This window comes from Electrophorus electricus, chromosome 6, assembly GCF_041902795.1.
Source record: "Electrophorus electricus isolate QZ-2024a chromosome 6, ASM4190279v1, whole genome shotgun sequence".
Classification (NCBI taxonomy): domain Eukaryota; kingdom Metazoa; phylum Chordata; class Actinopteri; order Gymnotiformes; family Gymnotidae; genus Electrophorus; species Electrophorus electricus.
The window spans coordinates 12,050,001-12,057,500 of record NC_137502.1 but is presented as its reverse complement, the minus strand read 5'-3'; the positions used below and the strand labels follow the sequence as shown (position 1 = coordinate 12,057,500).

The 7,500-nt window shown below is 41.5% G+C and overlaps 1 long non-coding RNA gene across 1 annotated transcript in view; it reads left to right on the top strand.

The window, feature by feature from the left end:
* Positions 1-7,500, top strand: part of LOC145658491 (uncharacterized) — a 9,400-nt gene that overhangs the window by 1,381 nt on the left and 519 nt on the right. The window contains exon 2 of the long non-coding RNA XR_014124048.1: positions 5,653-5,757. This is a non-coding gene — a long non-coding RNA (uncharacterized LOC145658491). The remainder of the gene's footprint in view (positions 1-5,652; positions 5,758-7,500) is intronic.

The following is a 7,500-nucleotide window of genomic DNA, read 5'->3' as shown; positions in this document are numbered from 1 at the left end:
GCGTCGCCAGCGCCCGCGAATACCAATGTCCAGATTAGCCAGAGCGGGCAGTGTGCTCGGGACGAGAGGCTCCATTCAGCCCAACCTCTAAAAGCAGCATCTCAAGGAACCCAAGCAACTTTCCCAAATGCTTGAATGTGTGACTCTGTCGAGATGCAAAGGAATGGTTTTTTTTGCCCTATTCTGTTTTTCTTTTTTTGTTTTGGATGGATGGATGATTCATGCCTGCCCGCTTACAGGCACATCGTGGGACTACAGGGCTGTTGCTGAGAAGGCTTTTCACTTCCTGATCCACAAGTTTTTGTACAGTGGAGTTACGAATAAAATTTCAAGTATCGGGGTGCTTACATAATGTCTGTGCTTTTAAGAGAGCAGTTCAAGTCCTGCTCTCTGATGAAGGCAGAGATGATATGCTTAGCGCCTGTAAACAAAAGGAAAAAAGGTTAAGTACACTTTTAAAAGAAAGACAATTAAAGCTGAGCCAGTTGGGTTTAGTTAGGCAAACGATCGTCAGGTGCAACCCTTTCATAAAAGGCTTGTGTAAAAAACCTGGCTCGAATAGCTGACAATAAACTAACCTAAAAAGTCATTTTCCTGGAAATATCTTCACTACTTGAAGATTCTACATCTAATGATTTTATAACTGAACATTTCTGACTCAGCTTTATTTCTATGATGTACCACAAATCTGTGACCTTAAATGTGATCTTAAGAATGGGAAGCACTTCTGCACATATGATTATAGCATTATAAATTCACAATACTGCCCAAAATATATGCCTACTGCACTTTTGAATCAGTATTCTGGAGCATCCGTGGACAGGTTTTGGTGATGTTCCCCTGACTGAGACAGGTATTACTAATGTCAGTCCTGTTTACTGAGACACAGTGACTTATCTATGCAGTTCACACACATAGCCAGTACTGTAGCACACTGCTGATCACCTCCACATACAGGGAGAGTGTCAGGAAGAGAAAGAGAGGAGGAGAATATAACTCACTTTTCCTCTGTCTGAGAAAAGAGCCTTGCTGTCATTACTGTAGATAAATGGTTATATTGTGGGCTGATGTGAAACATGCCCTGAATTGAAGTATTCTTTCCCATCTTTTCATTGCACAATAAATGAGTGCAAAATCGAATGAATCAGCCGCCAAGCACAGAGATGCAATGACCTACTTATACCCACTTAAACAACACGTTCCACCTACACTCAGCATGTATTTACGCTCATAACCTTTCATGTAGCAGCACATAAGTGCAGTTCAACAAGACACTTCATATTAAAAATTGAGACATTTTAAGTGATGGGATGGAGAAGGAATACAGTGTCATCACAGGAAAGGATTTAGTCTAGACGTTTTTACGAACGCACTGAGAAAGGGTCAAGAAGGGTCATTTTTAATGCAGACTCCACTTGGTACTACCTGATTTCAAAATGCCATAATGAATTACATATAGAAATAATTTAGCTTTACAATAAAGTAGGATGTCTGGCACATTATGATGTTTTGAGGTCAGTGCAGTTTGCGGCTTACATGCTTACCTCAACATTGGAATGGGACTGTACTGCACTGATGACATCTGGGGACATCAGGGGGCATCTGGGGACATCTGGCAAATTCCAAATTACGTTTCCCATTTGCTCACATTGGACTGGATGTAGAGGAAGGCTTCTGAATAGATAAGCTCTGCTCTGCCATTCCGCCATAAGCGCTGGGTTTAATGATTTCCTTCCTTGCCCATTGTTCGGAGTGTGGGTGACAGGCACGGGGAGGCACGTTGCTGCAGGTCCCCAACCTGCACCACAGTGGCTCAGGTGCCTGGCCCAGGGCATTTGAACCCAGATGAAAAAGACACATCAATCTCCCTCTCTCCTTTGCTTCTCACATTTTCCCCCTCTTAAACAAAGAAGCACACTCCCCAGCACTACGAAGCAAAATTAAGCGAAAAGCTGGCGAAAGAGCAAACCTGCGCGCACGTGCGCATGTGTGTGTGTGTGTGTGTGTGTGTGTGTGTGAGAGTGATTGTATCTTATCTTTGAATGATTTCCCTGTCATTTCCTGACCCAATTAAATTCTTGGGTGCTGTGTAAAGTTATTATTCAAATATTTTATTTTCAGCTCCTTAACTTGTTTATCTTCTTCTAAAACCTTTAGAGCATACAATGTCCTGAATAAACTGAAAACACTTCTTATAGATCCTCTCTGAAGCTGACATATTTTAGAAACCACACTCCAAAATGACCAAACTACGTATTTACAGGATCAAAGGTAAAAGTGTCTGTGCCATTTTTGGCAGTGTGGTTGGAAGACATTGCCTCCAGATTGCAAAGGTTACACAGTGCCATTAGGGAATACATGCTTTCTGTGGATAAATGGACTATATGATGCATTATCCGCTCTTATCCCCTCTTCTAGCTGACATGCAATCCATTAGGCAATATGCAAATAGCCCTGTTTGTTTGGAAAAGTGGGGAGGAATAACACATAATTGGATGGGATTTTATATTCCATTGACTTAATGAGGCTAAGCACTTGAAGGGAAGTGAACTAGGGGGCTAGGACAGGCTAGAAGAGAGATACTCATTAGTATGTTGTGTCATAGCCAATATGACTGGGTCATATCATAAAAGTCTTTTACAACTTTATGTTCACCCCGCAAGATGCTATTTATATCGAGCAATTTATAAACAATAGCAAAAACTGTCAAAAGTACAGTGTATCGCAAATATAACATGAATCCAGAGAGGAATTCTTGAGAGAATTCTCAGCCTGAGCAGTTTGCAGTTTCAGCATTGAAAACACACTTCTAGTCTCAGATTCTTTCATTTTAGCATTCCCTGGTCTTAAAAAGCTATTATTGTCAAATGGACATTTATTATGTCTCAGATGAAAAATACACATTTTTTTTTCTTCTTGCAGCTTGCGTTCAATTTCATGTTTATTTAATTCGCTCCCACCCTCTCCTGAACCGACCCTTCGTTGCCACTGTGGAAAGGCATGAAGCGGCTTGCAGGAGTGAGGCAGAAACGATGCGATCCTGCCTGTAATTCAGATTGAGGGGTCGAACTAACGGAGAGAAAAGCTTGCCTTCAGCCCTGGGTCTTCTGTCATCATGGTGCTGCGGCTGGTAGGACAGAGAGAGGAGCTGGACGTGCCAGAGTCCGCCAGGCCCCCTCCACACCTGACCCACTGAACCACTGCGGAAGAGTAGAGGCAGCTGAGATCATTTTGATCATTGTTGCGCTCCAGAGGAAGTTGTGCCAGCTATCATACCCAGCATGTGTTATCATACAGTAAGGGCTGGGCTGGGTAAGGAAATGATCCCAGTGAAGCTATCTGACAATATTTCTAATGTGCTTTAGGTGATGAGTGGTTCAAACCAAACCCCATAACAACAGACTCCCCTTCTCCCTGTCATTCACACTCTTGCTTTCCTAGCAATAAAGCACCCAGCTGCAACACTGGAAAAAAACATATTTTCACTTGCTAATATGGTGGCAATGCTTCAGTCAGAATGGATGCATTATGAATTTGGTTTGAATCTTCCCCTGTTCCTGCTTGCATTGTCTCTGCACATTAGTGATGACCTGGCCGGGCCTGCTGTTTTAATATGTGGATGCTGATGCCACATTAATGCATTACCTGGGCTAATCAAGACCTGGCTAATAAAAGGCTAGCCTATGATATGCTAAACAGGATCTGCAGCTGGACACCAATTAACATGCTCACTTACTGTCTGTAAACAAATGTCTGCGTTTCATTTATAGATCCAAACAGACCCTCAAGGGCCATGTTTGTCTTCCAGTGTTGCTGAGTTGCTAATGCTGATTAGCTGCTATCTGTAGCCCATGTTTGTCCTGTTGAGTAGTCTCTCATGTCTCACATAAGTACCTATCAGCTGGCCACCGGGACCAGGAGCCTATCAGGAAGAATGCAGCAGGTGTGGTGTTGCAGAACCAGCTTCAACAGCAGCTATTGTTGTTAGCATCATGAGGCACTGTTGTTTTCGATTTTACCCACCTCTGTGTCATCCAGACCGAATCACTGTCCACCGCACCACTTCTCTCCAGCAATTGTTCAATATTTCCATATTGAGCACATTCATTTATTAAGAGCACCTTTCAGTCTCTGCAAATGATGCAAAGAACAGCATCCATTATGAAGGAAAACATCCTACCACGCTAGTTCCATGCTTTATTCGATCAAAGACGATACACTGCAGAAGGCATCTCGGCTGGCACACGCTCTCGAAGTCCTCCGACAGTTTTGGTTGCTAACAAGTTCTTAGCCTACAGGTCACTGAGTCCTTTCTGAGTTTTGACTAGTCAGGAGGAAATGCACATATATACTTCATTAATATTCAACATAGAAATGGAGTAACAGGACAGCACTTTCTTTCAGATAACTGATGTCAATGGAGATGCTTGGCTTTCCTAGAAGATGCAGAGCTAAAAGGTCTAAGTTTGTACTGCAGCACTGCTCCTACCCTGAATCCTGTGCAGGAAATGCAAATTTAAATGGTATTCATTCAATATGAGTATATGAGTGAAGTTTGTTTGATTATTTTTATTGCCTAAGGATGTCTTTTGTCTGTAAACCTTAGTGAATACACAGTATTTCCACAGGCAATAGAGAACAGTTTAGTCCTCGTGGGCGGGAAGAGCCCCACAGCCTAATGTCCGGAATGTTCTACTAATTGATTTGCCTGTCGAATGGCCATAAGCTGTGCCTTACTGGAGCTAAAGAGCACAGAGGATGGGGATGTTAGTAAAATCGTTAGTCAAATTCTGCAGTTCACAGATTGTAGACTTATTCATTTATTTGTTTATTTATCTCAATCTCAGGAGGTACAGAGTTAGTGCATTATGGAAGACCCTATGTGCAATTTGCACAAGATTTGTGGGTGCACATTAGATGAATTGGTGAGAGTGTGCTTCAAGTTGATATGCAGAATTGCTGTATAAATGGAAGGTGTTCAGCGCACCTTTTCCTCAGTCCCACACCTGTGGAAACAGGGCATCTAAAGGTCGAAAAGAACTGGAGGATTTGTGGACTTTCCACAGGCAGTGTGGTAAAGAATGCCTTCGATGCTTACTCCTGTGCATGCGAGTTGGTTTCAGTGCTGCAGTGAGTTTTACAGTCAAGCCATGGAAAATTATGGTGCAATGTCTGAGTTTAAAAACCTTCAGAACCTCATGCATGCACAAAAAACATGGGAAATTCAGTAGACTTATATTGCAGAATCCCATTAGAACCTATTGGCATCTAAACAAACACACTGATAAGCACTTTTAGGCCAACACAGCACTCCCAGGCCAGAAGACACCTCTCCAAAGCAGAGATAGAGGCATATCCTCCAAGAGTCACACTCAGATCCTTTCACACTCCTCACCTTTTATGCACTCTGGGTTGATTCCCATTTGATAGGCAAGTGACATAAAGATGTTTTGTTTATCATTTCTTATTCTTAAAGAACTTTTCAGATAATGGCCAAAGTTATCTGGAATGAAACCTGAGATGGATGGCCACAGCCTGGTTCCTATTTGTTTGTGCATGTCTGCATGTGTGTGTGTGTGTGTGTGTGTGTGTGTGTGTGTGTGTGTGTGTGTGTGTGTGTGTGTTTGCTTGTGTATATATACTTGTGTGTAGGAGCTGGATGCTGACCTCAACCCTGTCCACACCCCAGTGCCTGCCCCCATTACACAGCCCACTGGCCAGTGCACCTCCACCTTCGAGAGATGCCTCCTGTCACAGGTGTGGTTGTGCCACTGCATCACAGGTCCAAATATGGAGAAAGAGTTTTTCACTAGTGAGACACCAATGAGGCATTCCTCTGGTGGAGGAAAACATTGCACTTCAAACAATGCTAGAACATGAAAAACCACAAACCTTAAACTTAGTTGTCTGCTTATCACACTTTGTCCATTACATTCATTTATGCAACCAGTCTGAATGTACTATTAAATGTGGAACAAGACATTCTAGATAAAAAGCTGTTTTGCCTACAAATGGTTTGCTCATCTGTCTAACTCTTTATTCTGGCAGTGACACATTCAGCCGTTCAATCCCCAACCTTTTATTCCAGTTCACTGAGCTCTTAAACTATTTCAGCTTGAATTCTGATTACTGTGCAGCTTATTTGCAGGAGGTTCATTAAAGCCACTGTCTTCTTGCGGGTTTCAGGGGTACGCGGCTGAGATGTCACTTATAAATTGCATTATTTATATTTATATTTGTTTTTTCTTTTTTTTTTTTCTTTTTTTCCCTATATTTTTGCAGGGCAGAGTTATAAACACTCTGTGTGTAAAGTAAACAGCAAGCTGCATTATATTGTAGATATTGTCATCATTCATTTTTTTGCAGATGTTAAAATATGTCTGCCACCTAGGCTAATTTGTGCGCCAGGCTAATAGAGCGAATCAGCATATATTGAATGATGCAGAAAATTTGAGATGACAGGTGTTCATGTCACAAGTGTACTGGTATGCCTTGTGTGAGATAAGAACCTCATGTACAAAATGTACAACAGCTACACCTAGTGTTCTTTGAAGGTGGGCGATGGAAACTGGTCACTAATCAATACCACATTGTATCCAATATTTTGGGAAAGAGTTCTCTATCGCTCTGTATAAATTACAGACACAAGGTCTGAGCAGTCAGTATTAGAAATAAAAGTCCTCCTTTCTTAAAACAATCTTACTGGCCAGTGCACACCCTGTCCAAGTCTTCTCACCTGAACACTTGTCTCCAAATAATTTGCTATTATACAAAAGGAAAAAAAAAGGATTTTGTCTTGGAAAAATGTATTTCAGAGGGAAATGTCAAGTGTATATCATAATTTTTATTTCTGAAATATAATTATCATTTCTAATTTTTAAAAAGTAAATAAATCTATGTCTATTTCCCCTTATATAGATATTTAAGCTCTTATAAGATTGTTATAAGAAGAATAAAGGTAATCCACGTTTTGCGTCAAGGGGCGCAATGTTGCATATCTATCAGAGCTCACCACAAGAGGGCACTCTTGATGTTTTTGTTAAGAACCGTGCCTTGTGAAAGTCACCGCTGTAATCTGTCAAAAACCGATTTTGCAGCAACTCTAATGGCATCTTTATGTAGGGGCACTTCAAAAGATGGAAGGTTGAGAGCCTGTACTGTGAAATATCTTTTAGATATGCCCAGACATCTTTAGATGAGCACAACAAAGATGGGTGTGTATCAGATCCTGCAGCGAATATAGCACAACGAAAATCCATGAATGCACAAACAAACAAGTGAGAAGAGTGTACACCTCAATGCCTCCATCTCATATTGACCCCATATTTTTGTAGCTGTCTCTTACACACAACACCTGCCTGTTTTAGGTGCTAGGACTCACTGTATATGTAGTGTATATTTAATGTGTATATTTTCCTAGTGTTTGTCTAGGAATGTCTGTCTGTGTGTCTGTATTTGCACTGGAAATCTCCACTCACACAGGCAATAGCTGTACATCTA